The sequence below is a fragment of the Rattus norvegicus genome, chromosome 1 (assembly GCF_021556685.1).
Source record: "Rattus norvegicus strain SHRSP/BbbUtx chromosome 1, alternate assembly SHRSP_T2T, whole genome shotgun sequence".
Taxonomy (NCBI): Eukaryota; Metazoa; Chordata; class Mammalia; order Rodentia; family Muridae; genus Rattus; species Rattus norvegicus.
Genome location: NC_141534.1, coordinates 248,989,171 through 249,015,947, shown reverse-complemented (window position 1 = coordinate 249,015,947; position 26,777 = coordinate 248,989,171). Strand labels below are relative to the sequence as shown.

The following is a 26,777-nucleotide window of genomic DNA, read 5'->3' as shown; positions in this document are numbered from 1 at the left end:
ATCATTCATAAGGCTGGAGAAGCAGAGTCAGAACCAGAGACAGCTAGCGTACATCATCAAACCGAGACAACGCCAGCGCAGGCCCTTCATCTCCTTCCTCACAGTCTTCGGCTGGAGCTGCCTTAATCTCAAGCATTCCAGAAAAAGTGGAACAAACAGTACATTTGTAGACAGAGAAGTATCTCAGACCTCCCCCAGCCTTCGAATCAACTTTCCTCCAGCTTTGGCATGGACCAGGGGATAGAAGTAGGATACCACAAGCCATCGACACATTCTTCTTCCCTGCTTCTCCCCTAAACCTCCAACACTCCCAGCTTCCGGACTCTGAGGAGGTCCTGTCAAGGGTGAGCACAGCATGCAGCTTTAAGAGGTCAATGGCATTTTAGCAGTTGTCCCCTCGGATGTGATGGGCATACGGTGCAAAGCGGCAGTAACTAGAGTCCATCCCAATCATTTGGTGTTTCTACACTAAACCCAAACAGATGGCTAAGCCCCTCCCTCCTATGTCTGCATCCTTGAAAGCGTCCACCTTTCTTCCAGACACCTCAGCAGCCTCAGAAGGTGGCACCGTCCACCTCTCCTTTCTTCCTGTGTGCTTTATCTTATAAACGCCCGCCTTCCACTTTTGAATAGTCTCCTGCTCTACAGTGAGCTGGGAATGAATTTCTGTAGGAGGGAAGGAGTAAGACAGTTGGAAATGAGGTATTTTCCACCATAGGGGAGTGAGTGGATACCATGGCACATTGATGCCCAGGAAGAGAGGTTTTCCTCTTTTATCAAATCTAGACAAAGGTACCTAAAAGTTTTCCTAAGCTATAGTAAGTCACTTTAAGTTTTTAATACCTCTGTTTACTATTGTTTTCGCCATGCAGGGAAATAAAATCAACAGCTTTGTGCATGCTAGGTGCCTTACTCAGGGTTGCTAATGCTGTGATAAAACACCATGAGTACGTGTGGAGGACAGGGTTTATTTGGCTTCCACTTCCGTATCATGGTTCATCATTGAAGGAAATCGAGACAGAAAGACAGGGCAGGAACCTGGAGGCGGGAGCTGTCGCAGAGGTCATGGAGGGGTACTCTTCACTGGTTTGCTCCTTTATGGCTTGCTCAGCCTGTTTTCTTATAGAACCCAGGCGTACCAGCCCAGGGACGGCCCCACCCTCCAGGGCTAGGTCCTCCCCAATCAATCACTAATCCAGAAAAATGTGTTACAGTCAGATGATATCAAGGCATTTTCTCACTTTCAGATGAGTCTAGCCTGGGTCAACTAGACAAGAAACGAGTCAGCAGGGGTTGGGGATTTAGCTCAGTGGTAGAGCGCTTGCCTAGGAAGCGCAAGGCCCTGGGTTTGGTCCCCAGCTCTGGAAAAAAAAAAAAAGAACCAAAAAAAAGAAATGAGTCAGCATACAAGGCAAGCATTCTCCCAGCTCTCTGAGCCTCATCTCGAGGATATACTGTCACACTCTAAAACATATGCAAACCGAGGAGCATTATAAGCTCATTGATAGCAAAAAACACAACTTCATGAAAGCCAAAAGTATATCTTTATGTGCATGTGTGCAAGCCCGTATAAATACATAGAGAACTCCTTAAGGATACCCACCAAAAGGCAGCACAGTAGCCACACTTGAGAAGGAAACCAGGATTTGTTTACAAATTAATGGAGACTGTTACGATATCTATCATATTTATGTTCTTTATGAATGAGGAAACATCCACATACTGTTCTACGATTAAAAGTAAACCAAGGGATCTATATTTTTAAGCCTGAAATTCTTGTAGGAGCTGTCTCTCCTGTAGAGCCTGGTTTTAATAGACCGGGGAAGGCAGTAGAACTATTTCCTACTTCAGCAAGCACTTGTTTATTCTTTTTATCTCGAGTTAAGGCCAACAATGTTAATGATTGCAAATAACAGAGCCACTCCTGCACCAGCCCATCCACTCCCACCTACAGCTTCACCTCTCACCTCCGTGGATGACTCCCCAGTGTCTCTTTCCAGAAACAGCCTCTCCCTCGCACCGCAGTCCTGGCTTCCCAACTTCCTGCCCAGCAGAGCCAGCCCCAGCACAAAGCCAGATTCCTCCCTCCTCTCAGGGATTCTGCTCTCCCACCTAACCTCTTCATCTGGGATAACTGGCACCTTTCCCCCAGGAATCCAGAAAAGCCTCTGCAGTCATCACATTCACACACACCCATTCTCTGTCCGTGTCCACACACCCCAACACTTTCCTAGTTGTCACTCTCTGATTCTTTTCTGAAAGACCTTTCTCACAGTTAACCACATTCTGTTGCGACCCCACCCCACTACATAATTCTTTTTGCACCAGACCAGGGCTTCCCAAGCACTTCCACCCATGAGGCTTTTGTACCTAAGAAAATTTCACATGATCGAAGGTATATATGTATATCAAGCCGGTATACTTATCAAACAGGTATGCAAAATAATCTCTGGTACACATTCGATTTTACCGTTTAGTAAAGGTGAAACCAAATTTGCCTACTAATGAGATGGGTGTTCATATTTATTTTTACAGAAAGAATTCAACATTAGCCAAGTATTGGATATTGCAGGGCACAGAGCATTTTCAACACTTTGCAGAGTTAACTGGTGCTTTGATTTTATAGCTGTTAATGCTGAGAATTGTGCTACACACACATACACATACACATACACTCATACACACACACTCTCACACACGATCATATCCATGCACACATTCACACATGCACACATTAACACACACACATATCCACACACATACTAACATATATACACATATTAACATATATACATACTCACACACATACATAGTCACACACATGCACACACACTAACACATGGATGCATACACTCACACACACACATACAGACTCACACACACAAATATATATATATATACAAATATATATATACATATATATGTGTATATATGCAGTAAAAACCTTGTGATCTATAAAGTTTTGAGCTATACCTGAGCTGATAGAGTTGATTGGTGGTATCCTGTGCGGTGTACAAGTACTGTGTGTGTAGGCCTAAGACTATGGTGAGGTAGGTTATGCAATGCGACACGGTGAGAGTTGCCAGAAACACCTTGGATTGATTATTAATTTGATTTTGAATTAAATTGTTGTGGTGGAGTGTTCAGCAACCTTTTATTGTGGCCAACTTTTTTGTTATTCCTAATCTCAGTTATGTGACCCCATGTGAGGTCATGACTCACAGTTTAAGAAACCACGGGCAAGGGGTTGGGGATTTAGCTCAGCAGTAGAGCACTTGCCTAGCAAGTGCAAGGCCCTGGGTTCGGTCCCCAGCTCCGAAAAAAAGAAAAAAAAGAAAAAAAACTGCTAAGAAGCCACGGGCAAGACGAACTACCTTCAAGTGCTTCTTGCTCTTGGCTGCTTCAATACACTAACTGAATATCTTACTGGACAAAAGACCAGAGTTCCAGCCTACCGAGATCATTCTACCACCTTATTTACTAGCTATCTCTCAGCTTAAGACACATTGGGGAAATCAGATTTATGCCTCGCCCAAGTATTTGATACAAATGGTACAGTGGGCCAATAACAAGACTCTGGATACAGGCAACCTGGAAGCATTTCACTAGAATAAAGAAAACTACAAAATAAAAATAGTAGCCATAATAATATGGTTCGATGCTATGGTGGTTACAAGAGAAATGTCTTCCACAGGCTGAGCATTTGAACGCTCAGTTCCCAGCAGGTTCTCATGCTGTTTGGGAAGACTACAGAACCTTTAAGGTAGACCCTTGCTGAAGGATGTCCTTCAGTGAGGATGGGCTTTGTGGATTTAGAGCCTGGCTCACGTCCTGCTCTCTCTCTGTTTCCCGAACATGGATGAGGCTCTCTCTCCTTCCTGGTTGCCAGGCTAGCTCCTGCTCTGGCTGTCACTGACTTTCCCACCACAGACCGCATCCCCTGGAGACCATAAGCTAATGACCCCTTCCTACTCAAAGTTGCTTTTTGTCAGGGGATTCTATCTTAGCAACAGAAAAATACCTAACACAGATCCCAGTTTCTACCTTACAGCAAGCCATAGCAAGAGGTAACGTTACCCCAGGTTTAGCTACTTTGAGACAGAGGTTGAAAACAAGTTTCGGGGGTATTAAGCAGTTGGGTTTTCATATAAACCAATCTTACAACTTCAAACCTGTGGTTTCGGGGGTTTTGTTTTGTTGTTTTGCTTTTCATGCCATATAGCTGGACCTTTCACAAATTCCTGTATTCACAAAGATCAAGCACATATGCCCTAAGCTGTACTGATGGATTTCCATACCCCAAGGTGTTCTTACCTTATAACAATAAACCATATTGCATTAAACGCTACAGTAAGTTTCACACACTGTATTTCACTCAGTCTCAATACAACCTTGAATGCTGGATATTACACCCATTCTACTGAATCATCGAGGGATGCATAGCAATTAAAACTATCTTGATGGAGTTGGGGATTTAGCTCAGTGGTAGAGTGCTTGCCTAGGAAGCGCAAGGCCCTGGGTTCGGTCCCCAGCTCCGAAAAAAAGAAAAGAAAAAAAAACTATCTTGATTTGTAAACTGGTTATTATCTCGAAATACTTTTTTAAATAGTTTCACAAGGTCAGTAAATGGCAAAGCTGGATCTGATCTAGGCCTGCCTGGCTTAAGAGATATTTCGGTCGGAGGTAGAATATGCAGGCCTCTCCACTTGCATAATTAAGAGAGCATTTTTTTGAGGTCCTTTGTTTCCAGTTCTGTCTGGGGTGAGTGCTGGAGAAAACAGGGATGAACATCCAACAAGAGCCCAGCCTATCTTTACTGAGTAGCTAGTCGATAGAAAAAGACAAGAGTCAAGATGGAAAGCAGTGGAGTGTGGTGAGAGATCCCGGGCAGGGGAATCTCAGTGTTAAGGTCTTAGTGGGAGTGAAGGTCCAGCTTCAACAATCAAGTTGGTAAAGGCAACGGTTCCTACAGAGGAGAATACAGGAGAAACGGCTCTGGGAAAAGATAGAGTTCAATTTCGGATGCAAGAGAGATGCCTCGAGCACAGCTTGATTGGCAGCTCTGGAGCTCAGGAAGGAGGCAGGGGCTGCAGATGTTTTTGGAATCATCATGTAAGGTAAAACGCAGCTTGAGAAGGTGAGGAATGCTGACACATTTGGAGAGTGAAAAAGAAAAGCTACCCTTCCCATATGGCCAACTAATACTCCCAGACCTTCCAAGAACTGGTCCCTTATCTATCCCACAGGCAGATGACCATTTCATCAAGTCAGAGGCAGCCTCCTCTCCACCCCATGTTCTGCATCAGAAAAACCCAGGACAGGGATCCCGTTCTATCCTCATTCATTTAACACCAAGCTCTAACTAAGATGTTCAGACTAGACATTGGAATTTTCAGCTATTTGTACCCCGATTCCCTACCTGAGTGTAAGGGGACTGAAGGCAACTCCTAGATATAGAACTATACATTCCAAAAACATCCTCATTTCAGAAACAGTCAAAATCCTTGTCTTAGTCGCTGTTCTGTTGCTGTGAAGAGACACCATAGCCAAGGAAACTCAAAGAAAGCATTTAGGTTCAGAAGTTTAGTCCATTGTCATCATGGTAGGACATGGCAGCAATCCTGGCACTGGAGCTGAGGGCTGCATTTTGATCCAGAGAGAGAGAGAGAGAGAGAGAGAGAGAGAGAGAGAGAGAGACACCCTGGGCCTGGTGGTGTGGGCTTTTAAAACCTCAAAGTCTACTCCCAATGACATACTCCCATCCCACCAACAAGGCTACACTTCCTAATCCTTCTAATCTTTTCAAATAGTTCCACTCCCTAGTGAATAAACATTCAAATATATGAACTCACAGGGGCCATCCAAACCATGACAGTACTCTATCGCAAGGAGTCAGAAAGCAATAATACTTCAGTAATGAAGTATTTATGAGAACTAGTTACTCCACATGAACCTGCATGACTTCCTCATACCATAGCATCTGAAAACCTGGGCGTTCTCCCAAGCTGTCCCTTGAGCCTCTGTGCGAAAGAGAACTGGTCACAAGGTGAGCAGTTCCCTCTCCTTGCACAGTCTACTTTTTATGCATTGGAAAAAGCTGTTCAGTTCCAGCAGCCATTACCTCCATAATCCTTCAGACTGAAAAGAAACGTCTACAGAAGGGAAAACTTAGAATCGAAGTGCTTTACAAAAGGAAGTGGTAACAGAAATGTCTTTCCCATGACTCCAGTCACAGAGATTCAGTCAAGCCCCTTTGGAAAAACATTATCAACTTGGGCTGGAGAGATGGCTCAGCAGTTAAGAGCACTGACTGCTCTTCTAGAGGTCCTGAATTCAATTCCCAGCAACCACATGGTGGCTTGTAACCATCTGTAATGGGATCTAATGCCCTCTTCTGGTGTGTCTGAAGACAGCTACAGTGTACTCACATACAGAAAATAAAACTCTTAGAAAATTTACAATGCTCTCTTTCCATAAGCAAAAAATATCTGAAATCCTGAGAAAGAGAAAGACACCCCCATATCTTATTTCATAAGAAATTGCCATGTCCTCTCTAGCATTTTCAACTGACTCAGGTCAGCTTTTGGGGGCAACAGATGTGAGGGTCTTACTTATCTATAGCCCATCTAGTACTTGACACAGAGTAGGGACTCAAAATGAATACATAAGTATGGAATGGATGAGAATATTTCCTCATTCTAGTTTTTAAAAATAAGAACTAGAAGTCAGGCAGTGGTGACTCGAGCCTTTAGTACCAGCACCCAGGAGGTAGAAGCAGGTAGATCTCTGAATTCAAGGCCAGCCTGGTCAACAAAGTGAGTTCCAGAACAGTCACATTTGAGAAACCCCCAGCCTCAAAAAAAGAAGGAGGGAAAGGAAGAGGAGGAGGAGGAGGAAGAGGAGGAAGAGGAGGAAGGGGAGAAGTATAAGACAAGAAGGAGGGGGAAGGAGGAAGAGGAGGAGGAGGAAGAGGAGGAAGAGGAGGAAGGGGAGAAGTATAAGACAAGAAGGAGGGGGAAGGAGGAAGAGGAAGAGGAAAAGGAGGGAGCTTGGTTGGTACCCTTATTTTTAAAAAGTGTCATACACATGGCAAGAGCATGTGAAGATGAGAAGGTGGCAGAGATAAGGGGCGACCAGCCCACTCCTTACAGGTTATATTCAGAGCATTTAGAAAGACTCAGGGAGCAGCCAAGTGTTAGGGTCTTTTCTCAGATCTACATTTTCATCTCACAGGAAGGCAAATTTAGAGATTACCCTTGCTTAGCCAAAACTTCTAAAAAAAAAAAAAAAAAGAGCCCTACAAGCCCCAGTGAACCAAGCCACAGTGGGAGCCTCAGGCTCCCACCTGCCTCCCTCAGAAGCAGAGGCCCCAGCTGAAGCTGCCACAGTTTCAGCAAAGCACCAGGGATCTCCTGGAATTCAATCTATGCGCACTCAGGAGCCCTGTGCTAATTTTAATCCTGACCTGTAGTGAGCATGGCTCTATTAGAGCTATTTTTATTTAACTCCAAAGGAAAATCTAAACAGGCTCTAGATTAATATCTCTGTATTGGAGACATAGTGCATCAACGAAATAGTGATAAACAGCCTTAACTACATAGCTGAGCATTTGTTAACAAGACGGAACACAGAAGTAGGCCAAGTGTATAAATGGATAAGTCATCTGAAGGCATTTGATTAAATTCAATAAGCTTTCACTTAAAAAGTCTGGAATATGAAATTACTTTCTTAAGGAACTTTAAACTATTTTAAGCCAAAAGCCAATGTCATTCTGATTAGTAAATATAAAAGACATTTTCCTCAAGCTCAGGACTAACACAAAGAGGCCCATTGTTTTTGCCCTCAGATACTGATACACTGAAATCTCTATTAAAAAGAAATAATAATGTGGGGATGACAATTCTTTACCTACAAGACTGAAGCCAGTCACTACAAAATTAAGTTGATTAAATAAAAGATACTAACCTATTTTGAGACGGCATAAAATTTGTAGAGGGACATGTTGGGTATATACAGGGACATATATACCTGTATATATGCATATAGGGATGTGGGGGTGCATAAGGATGCATTGGGGATGTGGAGAGACATGCTGGGAATGTAGAAGGACTTAGAAAAGGAAAATGAAAAAGAACGTCAAATTTCATTGATCCCCTTCATGAAAATCTCAAAACTAAAGAAAAATAAAAATTAGAGTTGAAAACTACTAATACATTTCAAAAGTATAAGTAAGAAAGATGTCATCTCCCTGAGTCATCTCTCCAGCTCTGTATCCATACATTAGTATTCGCCCATAGGGCCACACCAGCGGGGTGATTGCGATCTGTGTGATACTGATGGATGATGATAAAGTAAAGATGTACACCACAGCATGCAGCGGCATTAGCCCAACGAGAAAAAGTAGCACTAAAGAAAGCCATATGCTGAATGTCGGTAATGTTAGTGTAGAATTATAGGTGCCTTTTCAATTCTTTTCTTTATTGTACTTCTATTTCCCAGGTTTGCCAGCTTTTAAACTTAAGATATTCGATAATCAAAAGAATGCTTTTTGGAAATGAGAAACCCAGAAATATCCCCGCTAAAAACATGGCCAGGGTGGGAAGAGATTGAAGGAGGGAAAGAAACAGAAAGAGGACCAAAGACACAGAGCAAAGAGCATCATTAAGTAATTAAGTCAATTAATTAAGTCAGTCAATTAAGTGATTAAGAAAAGCAAAGTGGTAATAGGATAGAGAAAACGTCCTCCATCGTTACTAGAGAAGTGCACTTTCAAAATTATAAAGTGCCAAGTTTTGACAAGGGTTAAAAATACGAGAGAATCCCACAAACTGGAATCTGTTGCCGAAACATCACTTGGAAAGGCCACAGTTATACAGTAGGAACAGAGCTGCAATTGATACCTTTAATATTTCTTTGGATATGGGGGGTCTCGGCACGTTGTCCAGGTTGGCTGCAAACTCCTGGGTTTGAGCAGCCTTCCTCCCATGAGCCCTTGAGCACCTAGAACAACAGGCCTGAGTCCTATGCTTGGTGGTGACAGATTGGGGGAAGCACATTTGATGACACCTACTGAGAGCCTCTTTTAAAGTACCTTTTAAACTGTTAATTTTACCACTAGGACTCTGTACACTAAAGAGGGTATTAGAAGCTAAGCATGGTGGTATGCACCTCATAGTCTGGAATGCTGAGCAGGAGGATTGTTTAAGCCCAGGAGTATGGGGCAGCCTGGGCTACTTAGGAAGATAAATACTAAAATGGAAAATAATAATAATAAAAATTGTGAGGGGAAAGTGAGGGAGGAGCATATGCAAGGCCCTGGCTCACTCTCCCAGAAGGAAGGAGAGAGGGAGGGAGGGAAGGAGGGAGGGAGGGAGGGGGGGAAGAGGCAAAGAGAAAAAGGGAGAACAAAACTAGAGATGTGTCATGTGCATGTTATCCCAGAGCTGGGGAGAGAGAGACAAGCAGATCCCTGCCACTGGCTGGCCAGCCAGCCTAGCTGACTGAGTGAGCTTCAGGTTCAGTAAGAGACCCTGTCTCAAAAGTAAGGAGGATAGCTCTTTAGAAGCGCACAGGGCGTCTAGAAATAAGCACACTCCCTTGTCCCCTGTAACTAATTTGATCTGGGTTTGCCCGGCTGGGATTCGAACAGTCTTCACCTGTTGCCAGTCGTCCTGTGACTCTACATTGGAGAATCCCAGGCATTCTCAGTCAGCTCTGGGCGGTCAGAAAACAGAGATCCAAGAGGTGTCGCTGGAGAACACACAAGAATGCCACGCTGCTGCTGCTGCTGCTGCTGCTGCTGCTGCTGCTGCTGCTGCTGCTGCTGCTGCTGCTGCTGCTGCTGCTGCTGCTGTGTGAACCTCCAGAAATGCATCACTGGAAAGCTTCTTGCACCTATACAGCGAGCATTCCATACAGATTCTGGAAGTTCTTGTCTTCTTCACACTGACTTAAACACCCTGTCTATCATGGTACCAGGGCTCGAACCCAGGGCCTCGTGCATACTAGTCATAGCGCCCTGTCCGTAAGCTGTCTCCTCAGCCCTGAGATTCAAAACACAATGGAGCATATTTCTGTTCCAACTACTTCTAGTTTTACTAATCTCTGCCACTGTGAATTTTCAAATCATTTCCAAGCCACAACTGGAAGAAAAATCTCAAGCCCTGTAAACCAGGCATTCAGGAACCAACCCAGCTTGCTGAGCAGAGGATCAGCTCAGACCCCAGAGGCTAACAAAGAACCCGGGCTCTGCCCCGACATCTGAATTCATCCTGCCTTTGTGGGTGAAGAAGTGGAGACAAAATTACATGCCAAGAGTCTTTAACTTCCGTGAATATTATCCACCTCCCAGAGATTGACGAAGAGGCTGGCAGGAACCCTGCAGGACTTCCCGAAAGCATTTCCCTGGTGAAAAGATGTTCAACGATGAAGTCTTTCTTGTTTTGCAGAACAGCAAATGAATGGACACTTTCTTTAGAATCGACAGTGTTTGAAGCAACTCTGGTGATACCCAAATTAAAGCACATTATATGATATTTTAATCCCAGGCGTGTAGAGCGTGCACTGGGGTCACATGTGTTTTTTTTTTCCCCAAATGATTTTCTTTCCACTCCCTGGATTTTCCATACTCAGTAATATTATATAGTTTAAACTTACAATGAAGTCATCAAAACAGAGTACCTCCTTGCCGCTGCCTCTTTTAATTCTGAATAAAGGACCCACACTGTTTAAATATTACCATGTAGCTAGCTGCTCCTTCCAAGAAACAAAAATACACAATTGCCAGCTGACTCGTGGATGTGGGTGCACTCACAGACAGCCCCTCTAAAAGAGGCCTTTCACGGTTACTGTGAGTGGTGGGTGGCGAAGGTTATGGACACAGCAGTCTTGCCCCGAGCAGAGCGAGAGATCTTAGGCACACTGATAATGAACTGGGTGACACTAACAGGTCAGCCTGTCTCTTAGCCCTGTGAAGACTGGCTACTCTGCTTTCTTTCCCCACAAACTTGACTCTTACCCTAGTGCTCCTGACCTCAGTGAAGGGATACTGCCATCAGGGGTTGCAGGGGGTTGGGGGGAAGGACACTTGTAAGCCTTTGCACCTTAAAGCTAGAGGGCAGAGTTTATATCATATTCCAAATTTAGAGCAGAAGCTGGAGGAGGGGGAGGTTGAAAACATCATCCTATACTGCATACCCCAGGCCCGACAACTGGCTGGCTGGAGGGGTTCGGAGGAAGGTCTGCAATCTCTACAAAGAACAGCTGCCATGCCTCTGGGCAGAAGACCATGAGATCTCAAAGACCTCAGGTAGGTCCAGCTACAGAGCCCCTAGGAATAGCCCAGTTTCACTGCTGTGAAGAGAAAAAGTTAAATTCTTTTCCTGCCATACTACTGGGTCTACAAAGGCACATGCTAGCTAATAAGTGCTGAATTCTTACTTTATTTTGGATGGTGTTCTCAATACTTTACGTAAATTATCCCGTTCAATTTCACAACCTGTGTCCTAAGTATCACCCTCCACCATGTACATGTGGGCATTTCAGCCACATGTTTTGAAGGAGGCCACCCCAAGTATTAGCAGTGGAGCCAGGATATAAATTTCCTGTCTGAGCAATTTGCCTCTAGAACCCAAATGTATAAAGTGGAATAAGGAAAAAACAAGAATTACATTTCTTTCACATGTAAATCTCAGGATTAAAGACCAGACACATTGGGCTGGAGAGATGGCTTAGTGGCTAAGAGCACCGATGGCTCTTCCAGAGTCCTGAGTTCAAATCCCAGCAACCACATGGTGGCTCACAACCATCTGTAATGAGATCTGATGCCCTCTTCTGGTGTGTCTGAGGACAGCTACAGTGTACTCACATACATACAATAAATCTTTTTTTAAAAAAATCAAACATATCGTATCTTTACTTAGGATACAATCTCTCTCTCTCTCTCTCTCTCTCTCTCTCACACACACACACACACACACACACACACACACACACACACTCACACACACACACACATTTCTCCTTTCATGAAAAATATAAGGCAGAGCCCAACTTGTAAAGCAAGTAAACCAAGGGCCACACAAGAGACACAGAATGAAAGAAAGGTTGAGGTCCCCACAGCCAGTATCTCCCTCACCAGACTGAGGTTCCAAACTCCTGGGACACTGTTAAAATAGACAAACAACAATAACAACAACCCTGGTCCAGACAATTATCTCCCAGAATTAAGATGCTTGAGAGTCAAAAGAAGCTTGGCATAACACCAACAATCACCAACAAAATCAAAAGAAAAGACAAAAATACTCCTAAGAGACCCTGATCCCCACCCTGACACTAAACAGCTCCAGTCTGAGGAGCAGAGGGGCCAAGGGAGGTGGAATTCCAGGCTGGAGGGAGAATCCAGAATAGGCAAATCCAATAAACAGACAGAGGTGGGCCAGCAGAGGCTGCAGGGGCGCCAGGGCCTGTGGTGAGGGGGAAGGTTAGGCAGAGACAGAGGTAGGAGAAGGGGTGCATGCCTCTACTCACCCAGCCTGTTCCTCAGGCTGCAACTGTCAAGCACAGTGACAGAATGACAAGAACTTAACAGGGCTTCAAAAATCAGTGTCTGAAGGGAAAACAAAAAAACCAGCTTCATGGCCCTTCTCACGAAATCAAACACTGCCTCTCCCTCACACACAGAGGCACGACATCCACAAGGGAAGGCCTAGGCTCGGCAGAAGTCCCTGCTTTGGGAACCATGGGCTCCCAGTGAAGAGCACCAAGAGACTTGGTCCCTCTACACAGCGGTACCTGCAATCTGCTGTGGGACCCTGGGCAAGACACTTAACCTCTTCGTGCCTCCTATTTCCGTCTGTTCCATTTTATCTTCTGCGTTGCAGTCTGGTTCCTAGGCTGCTGTGATAAATGACTTCACGTTGACTGTTTAAATAATGCAGTTATTACTGTAAAGCCCCGGAGGTCGGAAGTCTCTGATGGGCTGGCTTCAAGGCTGGTTCCTTCAGCAGGTTCTAGGGAAGAATTCATTTTCTTGCCTTTTCTCCACCCTTCAGACTGGGATCAAACTTCAAGCCCCACACAAGCTTCGACAGTATTTTACCTGTTCCCTGACTGCACCCTTGACCTCTTTTTACATTACGCAAAACACCTCTCTATATAAATAGTGGCCCTCCATCTTCCTTTTATAGGGGTACTGTGATTGGACTCAACCCTCACAGAAATCCAGAATCATGTCTTACTTTAAACACATCTGCAGGGTCCACTTGGTCGTGTAAAGTGGCATATCCACAGGTTCCAGAGACTCACCCTAGAGCGTCCTTGACCTCCACGTAGACCTGCCAAACCTCGGGTCTACAGACTTTCACAGCCAAGAAAGCATAATGCTCGCAGCTAACTTGCTAGATAGTAAATGTGAGGCCCTCTGCAAAGTGCTTTGGGTGAATCATTTCCTCGGTGCAACCCTGAGAAAGTATTTTTATCACCTTACAAAACAACTGTTTGGCCAGGGTTATAGGACTGGCTGGCAGCAAGATTTAAGTACCCAAGTATGCCTGAGTCCGAAGTCCCTGCCTGTGATCAAAGGGGTGTCTGACCGGATCCTCTCAGCCATGATAATTAGTAGGAAGAAGTCGAAAAGAACACCAGGGGACTTCAAGAGTTATTCCCCGGCTAGAGATGGGTTCCTGTTGAGTCCTAGGAACGAGAAAAGCACAGAGAGCAGAGCACTGGGAACATATCCTCATAAGCAAAAGAAAGGATATGCCTACCATAAAGTCAAAACGAACTACCTAGAACTGAGATTTCAGGGGCATACGGAGGTATAAGGAGTTCATTCCTATCTCTAGCTAGAATTACCCCGCCCCTCCATCTGACCTTAAAGAAAGAATTCACATGAATTCCTGGAGAGATTTCCTATTGAGCCAGGTGGTTCTGGACCCTGTGAAACAGGCTGAAAAGCCTGGGAACCCTGGTGGGCCAACCAAAATGGTCCTGTCATCATGGAGCTTGCTTTACACGAAGACTAAGCCATGCCCTCCACCACGACAGTTATTGACACGCAAACCCCCAAGTACCACAGGATTCAACACAGTCCGGTGGGGTTTCTGCTATCTGCAATAAATGACCTCTCTTCTTTTCAGTTCCCGTATAGCCAACGGCTACAATTCAAGGACAGACAGAGAGAAGGGGCAAACCACACGATTGCTATGCATGCCTGACGGGGTGGGCTTGAGTAGTCAAGGCTTTTGAACCTCACCCACCGAACAAGTTAACTACAGCCTTATCTGAAACTCCCCAGTGAGCGGAATTAACGATATTAAGCTTCGCCCAGTCGCACGTATGGATCATGAGCTCAAAGTTAGGTGCAGGACGGCACAGAGGTCAAGGGAATGGATTCTGGAGACAGCCTGCTTTGATTCCGTCTAGGCTGTGACTCAATACACATTCATCTTCTGTTACCTCTATTTTTCCATCTTCAGAATGGACTTAATAATAGGGGTCCGTGCTCCTCATTAGAAACTGAGAAACTAGCCACCATGTAGAAGTCCTTTTGATGGTGTCCACAGTGGTTCTCAGCCTTCCTAATGCTGCCACCCTTTAATTCAGATCTTCAGGTTGTGGTGACCCCCCAACCGTAAAATTATTTTTGTTGCTACTTCATAACTATAATCCTGTTACTGTTATAAATAGTAATGTAAATATTTTGGGAGGCAGGGTTTTTCCAAAGGGGCTGAGACCCACTGACATAGGCGAACATATGCCCAATATTACATAGCCCCATTGTCCATTATTTCTGAAGTTGTTACTAGCTAAGGGAAGGAGAGACTATTGCAAGGTCACATGAGGCTGGACCAAGTTTTGTTGCCAAACATTAGTCCGTGGAAGGATGCAGGTAAGGGGTCAGGTCTCTAGCACTTCTGCCCTACGTCATAAGGATGAGGTAAGCTAACAGGTGAAGCGCTTGGCACACTGTCCAGCGTTGTTTCCGTCGACACAGACAGGGGATTATAAATGGGAAACTTTAACTTCACAGTTAAATTTCATTTGCAAATCGGTTCCCTTTGGAGATTAACTCCGAGGAAACAATTCTCCAGGACAGGCATTTCCGAGATGATGGCAGTGCCCTGGATAGCCACATGTAGTATCCAAGCACTTAGATGCGGTTAACTTCATTTATTTTTAACTCATTTAAATGCAACCATCTGGGCCTAGTGGCTACCATATTGACAATACAGCCATGGAGAGCTAAGCTCCCAATCTGGCCCATGAAAACCTACTTAAGCCATAACCCAACTGAATTAATATTGAATTAACAAGCCTGAGTTCTTCATCCAGGAAGCCCAGGGGATAAGGAAAAGCCTTAACTTCCTTGCCAGACCCCACAGCTGGTAGGCTTTGATGTGTCCTTCCTCTTTTTCCGTTTCCCATCCCATCAATCCAGAGCTCCCATCTTCTCCACCCGAGGCTCATGAAGCTACACGCTCTTCTATGACCCATCCACATCTTCCATCACTTGTCAAGTAGCTCCCAAGGAAAGTGTAAGAGCGGGATAGAAGCACGGAAGCAGTTGTCCTGTGCAGGCTGCTTGTGAAAGGCAGGGGCTGCCAACACACACACACACACACACACACACACACACACACACACACACACACACCCCTACAGAACAGCCATGCTTTGTGAAAATGTCCCCTCTACTTACAAAACCTCCCCCTGTGCCCAGACCCTTTCAATCTTCCTTTGTCCATTTCAAAGTTTGTAACAAACTGCACACACCAGACAAGTGCCACCCAGTATACGACGAAAGATCAAAGAAACTTGTGACTGCGAAAAAGAAAAGAAGACCGACCACCTTCGTCAGACTCTAGCTTCACCCCACCGGTTCAAGTACAAATTTTTTATTCGAAGGTCAAACTGGAACACATCCAGGAGCTTGTCTTGCTAGAAGGAGCGGAAAAGAATGTGCCTACAGCTTAACCTCACCTTTTACCTGGTCTGGAGCCAAAGGTGACCAGGAGGCACTCCTAAGCAGAAAGCAAATTTCTCCTAGGGGCTGTGAGTGAAGGATGTACGGGTGGTGAATGTTTCCCTAAATCCTCGTGGTTACATTGATTCCTCTAAAAGAGAGCTTTACTTTGTACAAACCAGAGTCTTAGCGTTTAATGCCTGCCCACAATTATTTCTAGAGAGCCTTCAAGGTGTAAGGATCGGGCCAGGAAAGGCTCAGCAAATACCACGGGTGAGGAAAACGTGCTATCTACATAAATCGCACAGACCCATTGGGGTAAGTAAGAGGCTATGGTAATCAAAGCAGAGGGAGGATGCTCGCAGTTTCAGGCTAAGCCAACAAACTGGAGACTGAACACTGTTTAGCATCTAGAACCATCACTGGGGAGGCTGGTCGAAACCAACGAGGAAGAAGAAAACATATTCTATAGCAGTGGTTTTCAACCTTCTTAATGCCGCAACTCTTTATTCAATGCAGTTCCTCATGCCGGGATGACTCCCAACCATAAAATTACTTTTGTTGCTAATTCATAACTGTAATTTTGCTACTGCTGTGGATTGTGTGGTAAAGCTCTGTGTTTTCTGATGGTATTAGGCATCCCTATGAAAAGATCCCTCTGGTTGTGAACCACAGGTTGAGAACCTTTGTTCTAGAGCATATTGTCAAGCATGGTTCAGAAAAACCACAGTTCTGTATAGTAACTGAGGAGGGATGGTGAGCTCCTCCTGCACTGACAACTAGGAAGCTATACTGACATCCAGAGAACCACCTGCCACCCCTTCCCAAGACTGGCTTTTAACTATTGCTTCTGGGTTCACGTTCCTGACTTTAGCTGTGCTATTCTGTGCCCTTAGCATCACCCTGCCCCCACAGGGGGCGTCTACAAAAGAGTTAAGAAAACCCACTAATGCTGATGAAATTCTGAACTTTGTACAAAAAAGTTTTCGGCGAAGTCGACTCTAGTTACTAAAGAGCTTATTTTTTTAATGCACTGAATTATTGAATAATGAATAGTCCCTATACAAATTGATTTAGTCAATTGAACCAAATGTGCCATGACTTAAATGTAAGGGGGGGTACATATTTACCCTGTGCACGTAACACGGGCCATGGCCAAAGAATTGTGAATCTGTGTTATTTAGAAAGACTTTAGAGAAAAAGCATAGCCGTTCTCGAAATCACCAGTCAGAGTGAAACAGGTCCAGTGCTGTATTTCCTAGGATTCCACAGATAAATCTCTCCGGAAACAATGTCTGAGAACTTTCCTTGAAATGCGTTGCTGAGAAAGGGACTTCTACTTTGCTTTGTGCTGGGCCACTTCCACACCACACACACACACACACACACACACACACACACACACACACACACACACACACACACACACAGCATGAAATGGTGAGCCGAGGCCAGGGTAACCGGGTGACCTCCAGCCTAGCATTCCCCAAGGGATGACTGCCCCGGCTGTCCCCTGGGAGGCGGGAGCCGCTGACTGGGCCACCAGGTACACGAACTCAGGCTGCCGCCCGGGAGCGACTCCAACCCGGAGAGCACCCAGCCCAGCTCTCCGGATCTGCGGTCCTCAGTGACCAAGAGACAGAGTCGCAGGCTCACCTTAGATCTCCAGCCAGACGTGCGGCGGGACCAGAGTGCCGCGTCCCTGGGGACCTGGTCCACGCGCGTGCGTCCCCAGAGCCGTGGAGAGTCCCAGTTACAGAGTGTCAGCCGCACAGCCGATTCCCAGGAGCGAACAGAAGCCGGGCAGAGCACAGCGGGGCGCGCAGCCGCCGTCCACTGCTCTAGCCCGCCGCCCCCGCCGCCAGCCCGCGCTCCGGGCTCAGCCCGCGCGTCCCTCGCCCCAGCAGTGCGCGCTGCCCGGAGCCGAGCGGAGCGGGGCGGCGCGGGCCCCCGCCCTGGGCCGGGCTTTCCCAGAACTCGCCCGCGGGGTGAGAGGCCGCGAGCGCCACCGCGGGCCGCCCGGCGACTAGGGGAGCGGCTAGTGCCTGGCCCGCCCCCCGACTCGGCTGGATGGGGCCCGCCCCCACCACCCTGCCTCCCCACCCTAGCAGTCCGGACGACCCCCGCCAGACACCCGGGCCAAGGAGCCCAAGAGCCAGTCGGTCTCAGGTCCAGGAGGGAACCGTCTCCAGCTGCGACAGATCACCTTGCTCCGGGAGAGCCGGAATTCTGCACACCTCGGGTGCAAGAGGTCCTCTCTCACTGCCTCCCCTCCTGCTGACCATCCCTGGGTGACAGACCGGGAAACTGAGGACCGAGGTTACTAAGTGACTTTAACAAAGTTACTCTAGTAGGAATCAGCAACGAGACTCCCACCACTCGCATTCTTCCATTCATTTCCGAGTACTTGTAGAATGCTATCTATCATTGTGCCCAAGACACTTCTTTTGCTATGTGTGACTACTCATGCCTGTGATCTCTTACAAAACTAAACCGTGCCTGTTTGGTCTTTCCGAAGCAAGTCTGGAGATTTTCACAGCTGCTAGAAACTGCCGGCTTTGCCTAGAGCGTCCTTGGCTACTGGCAAAAGTTTTATGCCCTATCTGCAGTTAGGAGAGCCAGAGACCTGGAGAAAAATCAAACCTCCTCCCGTTTGCCCAAACCTGTGCCTTCTCCTTTTTTACCTGGCTGTCTTACAGATACCCGTAGGCCTGATGCCCTCTCCCACATTCAACCAGAACCAATTCTTTCCGGCCCACGTCTCAAGTCTGCATTTTCCTTGGACCAAATCAACCCTCCACGCCACAGCCATAGTCGTTCTCCTCCACAACTTTAATTAATGCAGAAATCTTCAGTATCTCCATACTAACCATCTTGTGTGAAGGCCACCATGCCCTAGCCAGTATGAGCCATACAACAGGGTGTGTCCAGCTCCCATCCTCCCGGAACTCTACCTGTAACTTCGCTGGATCACGGAGGTCTCCCACAGGCTCTGTCTGCTCTTGCTGGGTTTAGGTAGCTTCTTAAATGAGATCTCCCCTCCTTGGAGCCTCTAGCACAGGAGAGACTGGAGCAAGAATGCATAAGACAGCCAAAGAATTCTGCCCGTAAGAAAAATCTGCCAGCCCTATCCTTACACTGTTTTGCTGTTTTCTCACCACTAGGGTTTTAATGAAAACTAATGTTTCTGCTTCCCACAAAAGCTGGTTCAGGAAGGGCTTAGCAGAAGGCCTTGGGGGAGATTTTTTGTTCGTTAAGTGTCAGGTTTTTAGTTTTAGACCACCAATAAATAAATGGTCATTTACCCCAACCATAGACTTGGGCAAGTAAGTGGAGAGGTCAACAAGTACCTTCCTGGTAGGATGGGGCTTTTATTTAACATATGGCATTCCTCTGGGATTTGTGTAGTTCATTTAGTGGATCTAGCCATCCAGATATCATCATCACCTGGTACCCCAAACTTGTGGTCAGTTGTTCTTTTTTTAAAATCTGATCTGGGAATCAAATTGCTGCAAAGCTGGTGGCCATAAAGGCAGTAAACACCGAGCCCTCCAGCTGAGCCAGTGCACTGTTGAGATCGAAGACAAACGGGGGGTCCCATAAGTAGAAAGCTGATGACCACCCAAGTATGGTGGCCTGCAGGCTCCGCCCCGATACGAAGGGTGCCTTTCCCAACCCCTTGCAAAGAGAGTATCCAGATCAATGTTCCCTGCTCACTCCCTCCATAAATGCCACTGGAGGGAGCCTAGTCCCTGAGGCTGCCTCACCGCATTGGAATGTCTGAGCTAACAGGACTTCCAGAGGGTTCATTGCTCCCTCTGAACAGCGCTGCCCAGACTTTCTGGAGATTTTGATTCACTCCGCAACCTCGCCAACTCTTGCATACAAGGTGCCTTTTTTTTTTTTTTTTTTTTTTTTTTACACCCTGCCCTCTGTTCAGTCAAACATGCAGACCATCTCAGGGGCACAATGGCTCCATTCAAGGCTTTTTCAGAAGCGCAGCATATAACCTCTGCGCTGTGGGTTGCTGCCAGCCATTATCTGCAGGAAGAAAGACTGTCAGATAAAGCGCCTGAGAATCGGAGAAGCGCTGGACAACTTCCATGGAAAATTCAGTTCAGAGAAGCAAGACCGCGTCTCGGTACAGAGGACCATTCTGCCGAGTAAACAACAACAGCTTCCAGGAAGGGCACCATGGAAATTGTATCTTCACGGAGAGCATCAGTGTTGGAGACTGAAGAAGAAAGCGGGACATCATAGACCACTTAATGGAAATGGACTTAAGTGGGAGTCCTTAAGATTATGAATTTAGGTTGTAAAAAAAAAAAATCACTTCCCAGCAAGATACCCTACACCCTCTACTATGCATACAACGATTTAAAAAAAAAGGTGGGCGCTCCGTCACATTCAACAAGCCAGCCATGGGCTAACCTGCTCTTAAACAAATCCTGAAGCTGGGGGGTTGAGTGGTCAGTACAGACTACTACAGTGATTTATGTTAAGCAGCTGGGGGGCAGTGTGTCTACCGACATCTGAGACCCTGGAAGGCTGCGAAAGGACTGAAGAAGGTACGGCCTTGCTTTATGAGGCGACATTTCCTCCCCCCCCCCCTCCCCGGGAGTCACTCACTGCGTAGATGACAGACAGACCTTCCCAGTCTGCAAGACAGATCAGACATGCAGAGAGCCGGAACCAGGCATCCCAGAGTGGCCTCACTCACTCGTGAGGTCTGATGCAGTCAAACAGGTCCAGTTTCTTCGCTGATTTTTTTTTCCCAACTGGAACCTGATTTACAATCAATCCCATTCTTCAGTGGGTCTGCATTTGATAAAATAAAGGAATTAGGAAACAATAGTATTTCAGTCAACACTGAAGAGGAACTAATGCATGCCCAAGGAATTATTTAAATAGAAGATAAAAGGCCCCAACTGGGTTGGGGTGTGTGTGTGTGTGTGTGTGTGTGTGTGTGTGTGTGTGTGTGTGTGTTTCTGTTTGTTTGTTTGTTTTAAGATTAATGAACAAGAAACTCCTTCATGAATGCCTGCATGTCACTTTGGCTAGCATTCCTAGCAACCCCGTCATTAATATTTACCATCTTAAGCACAGCCTGCTCTCCACCACTCCTCCCAGATAGTAATCACGAGGTAATAGCAACCACGCAGTGCTCACCACTGTGACAATCTCCTATGTCTTCACTCATGGATCAATCCTGAGGCTCTCTCCAGGCTTTTGCTTGGTTAATGTTTATTTAAATAATAGTTTTTGCACGTATTGTTTCCTCCTCGGTGTGTTTACTCCGGGTGTCGGGATGAGGGCAGTTCACAGAGCACTCGGCAAAGCTCGCACCTTCCGTGAGGACATTCTGGCGGGAACAGATCTAAGTCAGCGCAGACGCAGCATAGCGGAAGGTGCAAACGCCCTCCTCTGCCTGTACATACTGCCTACCTCTTCCTGGTTTGCAGACATGCAATCTGAGTTGAGCACGGTTTAGAAAAGAAGGAACAACTCATCTCCCTTTCTCATTCTGTCCCCCTCTCCCTTTCTCCCTCCTCACTCCTTATAAAGGATGGGGCAGACTGGAGAGATTGCTTAGCATGCCTACTACTCTTACTGAGGACCCAAATCCAGACAGACAGCTCACGGCCAGTTTATGACCAGTTCCAAGGGATCTGACATCCTCTTCTGGCCTCTTCAGGCACTAACAGACATGTGACATATATTCACATGCACACACACACACACACACACATGTTTACATGCTCATACACACATGCACAAAGCATACACACATGCAGAAGCACAATGAAAAGAAAAGAAAACAAATCCTAAAAGAGATAGAGACAGAGAGAGAGAGAGAGAGAGAGAGAGAGAGAAACAAAACTCCCCAGGACTTGATAGGTTAAAAAATATTAGCAGAAATTTAAGTGCTAGAACAGAAAGACAATAAAAATAACAGCAGACTACAAACAAACAAACAAACAAACAAACAAAAAAGGTTGGCTATAGCTAATGCAATATTGGCAGTAACCCATTATGTTCTACTGATGTTATTTACCAGAAAAGAATAACGGTTTACAGTGGGTTATCCAAGCATCCAGTAGGAGAATCTAACTATAGAGCAAGACAAACAGACAGGGCGGAAATATGACATGCAAAACAGCTAAAACGAAGTAGAAAACTGAAAACCAAAACCTAGAATTTTTAAAGCCAACTATTAGTAAGACTAGGTTTTTTTTAAAATATGTAAACAAAATGGAGAAATAATCATACTGCCTATATTTATCAGATGATTACGTAAGGCCAGCTACAGTTCTAAGTACGCAGCTGGAATTCGCTCATTTGACTCCCACAACAGACGTATGAAATAAACACTACAGCGATATCCATTTAAGTGAGAAGGAACTGGGGCACGGGAGAGTGGAGCCGTTTGCCTCGTTCATAAATACCTATAAAAGAAAGCAGGTAGTTTGACCGTAAGGTTTCTATCTTCACCGTTAGTCTAAAGGGGGTGGCCATAGTGACTTACAGCAGAGAGGAAGACACCAGCTGGCGGTGGTGAGCCACGAAGACATAGGCTCATTTTCTTTAAAGAAGTAGAATGGGAGGTTTGATGTGTGGCTTCAGTTTTTGCCTTTTTAAACACATTTACTTACTAATAGGAAGCATAAGTCCTTCAACTTTTATCTTCTTCAAGGTTATTTTGATAATGCCTTGCGCTTACATGTAAATTTAAAAATTAATTTGTGCAAACAAAAGAGAAGGGAGCTGGCATTTTGATAGGGACTGCGTTGAGCCTGTAGACCCATCTGAATCCATTTGTATCTAAAAATGAAGGAGTGGGGAAATTGTTTTCAAAAGATTTAAAAGCCATAGTCTGGGACACAGCTCAGTGGTAAAAGTGCTTGCTCAGCACATTGAAGGCCCTCGGTTTGAACCCAACCAATAAACAAATAAATTTCTCCTCATTACCCTTTACCACCTCAGACATAACTCAGACAGAACCACTCGGGTGTCTCCCAGGGTTGTCTCCGTGTCTCATAGTTGATGCCCTATTAATCACCTGACACTTTGCATGCACCTTGACACTACCATCTGCCACTGTATGTTGAAGATTGTCCCCATGCCTGCATCTAGAGTGCCATGCTTTACTCTGTGGCCATGCTGTTACTTGCCCTTCCAGTTTTCTGACAATGGAAATCAAGTTTCCTTCCAATCTTATTACCAAAAAAGAAAAGAAAAAAAATGTGATAATCGGCCCTGGGCATACATATCATTTCATCTCCAGATGAATAGTATTCCTATATCGGAAAGTGCTAGAAGTCCCGGCTACAGTGTCAAAAGGCTTCAGACGTTTTAAATTTAAAGGCTGATGCCAAATTGACCATGATAGAGGTTGTACTCGTTGATGTTTCCTCTGGCGATGTATGTGAGTCCTTGTTTTCCCTCCCCTTGGCCAACAAAGTCCTTTTCAAACTTCTCCAGGCTATTCCAACAGGGGCTGTTGGCATTCCCTGCTGGGTGTGTCATTTACCTTGGCATCCTGCCTCCTTTGTGGGAGGGAGAGTAGCTGGCCAGGACGCCCTCGCTAGAGATCTTTCCACACCTGTTTAATCTTCACCGAGTTCGGCTTCTTTTCTCGATGTATTTAAGGGCTCTGTGAGGCCTGTTTTCTTTCATCTTTTAGATGATGTGATCATTTTCATGAGTGTTTAAAGCCTGTCTCTTCTAACAAGAATCAAGCTGACTTCGGCAGCAAGCAGGTAACGATACAGAAATTCTAAAACTTCTAGAAAGAAGTTTTACTTAAACTAGTAAAACTAGTGTTACTGTGGTCTCAGGGTGGAAACTGAGTTTATGTTAGAGGTTTTTAAAAAAAAAAGAGTAGGCAAATTTGCTTCTAATCATGTTATGGTCTAAATCTGAAATGTTCCCCTACAGGCTCATGTTTAAGGCTGTGTTTTCCAGGTTGTAACATTATTTGAATGGGGTGCAGAATCTCTGGAAGGGGGGAACTGGCTGGCAGGAGGAAGGCTAGACTCCTGGCTCTGCTCTTCAGTCACGATACCCTCCTGCTTCCTGGCCATGTGATCATCTGTCCTCTTCCTCCTCCTCTTCCTCCTCCTCTTCCTCCTCCTCCTTCTCTTCCTCCTCCTCTTCCTCCTCCTCTTCCTCCTCCTCTTCCTCCTCCTCCTTCTCTTCCTCCTCCTCTTCCTCCTCCTCTTCCTCCTCCTCTTCCTCCTCTTCCTCCTCCTCTTCCTCCTCCTCTTCCTCCTCCTCTTCCTCTTCCTCCTCCTCTTCCTCCTCCTCTTCCTCCTCCTCTTCCTCCTCTTCCTCCTCTTCCTCCTCTTCCTCCTCTTCCTCCTCTTCCTCCTCTTCCTCCTCTTCTTCTCCTTCCTCCTCTTCCTCCTCCTCTTCCTCCTTTTCCTCCTCCTCTTCCTCTTCTTCCTCTTTCTCCTCTTCCCCCTCCTCCTCCTCTTCTTCTTCCTCCTCTTTCTCCTCTTCCCCCTCCTCCTCCTCTTCTTCTTCCTCCTCTTCCTCCTCCTCTTCCTCCTCTTCCTCCTCTTCTTCCTCTTCCTCCTCCTCCTCTTCTTCTTCTTCCTCCTCTTCCTCCTCCTCTTCCTCCTCTTCCTCCTCCTCTTCCTCCTCTTTTTTCTCTTCTTCCTCCTCTTTTTTCTCTTCCTCCTCCTCCTCCTTCCCCTTCTCCTCCCCCTCATTTCTCCACTGTCATGGACAGGGGAGCTGTTCCTCTCTGCCTTCCGTGTCACATGACACACCGAAAATCTCAGAAATCCTGAACCGAAACAAACTTTGGCGCCCTTAATTTATTTCTATTATATTGTCTGGTCACAGAAACTCAAAAATAATGAACACACCAGGTAACCTGCACAACCACAGGAAAAAGAAAAACCAAATGAACCACGTCAGTTAACAAAGAAAACCCAGAGTGGGAAACAAAAGCTGCAGCGTGCCTAAGAAATGTCATTACTATTCCCCAGAGAGTATCTCTGAACCAGAAAAATAGAAGGTAGGAAATTATATAAATGGATGGGTGGGTGGATGAAAGCATGCTGGCTCCTGTTTTATATTCCAGAAACAAATAAATGAGATCCACTCTCTACCTTGCCCATGGGGTAGCTTTTGATACAAACTACTTGGCATAAAACAAAAAAACAAAAAAACAAAAAACAAACAAAAAAAAAAAAAACAGGTCAAGACTCTGAGAGCAAATGTCAAGATGAGAAGATTTGACGGTTCATACCTTGTTGATGGGTCTCAACTGGCATAACCACACAAAGAGCGATTAGGCAATACCCAGTCTTGTTGAAGATAATCTTACAGTGCAGAATCAGGTTCACTTCTATGTCTATCTACCAGAAGAATTTTTAGAATTCTAGAAATTTCTAGAGGAATTTCAAATATGCGTAATGAGATACACCACGAGTTCTTTGCAGTTTGTTTAGAAATTTCCCAAACAAAATCGACAGACTGCAACATACCTGAATGTCCACTTACTGGAGGTAGATTAATATAGCTGCTTTTGCTTAATCGTGAGATAAAGTGCTATGCAATGTTTGAGCGCCACTCCCTTCTTATAATGAAGTGGAACCTGAATTCGTGCCTGGGCCATAGGTCTCTAGAGCCCACAGTCTGTCGTTCAGGCTGCCATTCAAGCTCTCCCCACCTTCTCGCACCTCTCTAGCTATTATAAATTACAGTCCACCAAGCAAAACCAAAACACAACAACAAACCTACCATCTTCGTGCCTGCTTGTGAGAGACCATGAATGGGCCTGTTGACTGTTGATGTCCCCTCAGTCAGGAGGAGGGAGAGAGGGATCATTAGAGCCTCCCTCACCTGAGATATGAGCAGCCTCTTTCTATTCAACCACACACACACACACACACACACACACACACACACACACACACACCTATCTAATCTACCTGGGAGTTGCTAAAATATATAAACCCAGAAGAGTTAACTGAAGAGAAACCACCTGTGGAGCTTGTTGTCCTCCATGCTGGGCTGAGAGGCTCTCTGGTGGTATCTGCTTTGGAGTCACTCTCGCCTCTCCTTACCTATGCTCTGTCAGAAAGTCAGCTAAACTCATAGGCTCTGCAAGTTGGACTCTGGTGCAATTACACTTTGCTTTGTCTTTGGAGCCTTAAAGAAGGAGGTGGATATGTGTTTGACTCCCCCAAGAAGGAACTCCTCCAAACCATCATTATGTTCCATTTATTCCCCAAGCTAAGAATGTTCTTAGTGACTATGAAGTTTTGGGTCAATACTACTTGTGACCTGCCATGTTCACTGGCTAAGCAACTTCCAAAACCTCACCATGCCATCTTTCACACGAGCCACACCACCACACCTTTTTCCCTCTGTGATTTTCGATAATATTCAAACAGCGTTGTAAAGCACACGCTTATTCTGCAGTCTCCTTGGTGAAAGTTCGATAGCTTTAGAACTCTAAGGTTCTTATGGTGTTAGTGAATAAATCCATGCTAAAGAAACAAGCATGGCGGCCAGTCGTAGTCGTCGTTATTTACTGTGCCCCAAGCCCTACCCATTATCTACCTGAGCCAATGATTCATGGAATTAAAGGCTGAGACTTACAGTAGGGAGTTTGTCCAAGTCCAAGTTTACACAGCTAGTAAGTAGAAGACGTACGTTTCTAAATCGGGATTATTGGCTGTGCAATGGTGTGGCTGTGACTGACATCTGTCAGTCCAGCAATCACCAGGGTTGATTCAGCTGGTCTGGCTGGGAAGGTGCCCCCTTCTCTCCCACAGAGATGTGTGCATCTTTCCTG

General features: G+C 45.7%; 1 protein-coding gene and 1 long non-coding RNA gene across 4 annotated transcripts in view; both read right to left on the bottom strand.

Annotated features, from left to right (window-relative positions):
- Window positions 1–17,897, bottom strand: part of Plce1 (phospholipase C, epsilon 1) — a 307,957-nt gene extending 290,060 nt beyond the window's left edge. Inside the window, exon 1 of the mRNA NM_053758.3 lies at window positions 17,621–17,897. The gene's annotated coding sequence lies outside the window, so the exon portion shown is untranslated. The remainder of the gene's footprint in view (window positions 1–17,620) is intronic.
- Window positions 17,898–19,966: 2,069 nt separating this feature from the next.
- LOC147997107 (uncharacterized) lies at window positions 19,967–25,341 on the bottom strand. Of its 3 annotated transcripts, XR_015653280.1 has the most exons (4): window positions 25,224–25,341; window positions 21,134–21,326; window positions 20,594–20,782; window positions 19,967–20,198 (listed from the first exon to the last, which is right to left on the bottom strand). It is a non-coding gene; the product is annotated as an uncharacterized LOC147997107 (long non-coding RNA). The 3 variants fall into 3 exon arrangements; XR_015653276.1 differs by lacking the exon at window positions 25,224–25,341 and having other exon boundaries at window positions 21,134–21,371; XR_015653277.1 differs by lacking the exon at window positions 25,224–25,341 and having other exon boundaries at window positions 21,057–21,338.
- Between the last annotated feature and the right edge of the window lie 1,436 nt (window positions 25,342–26,777).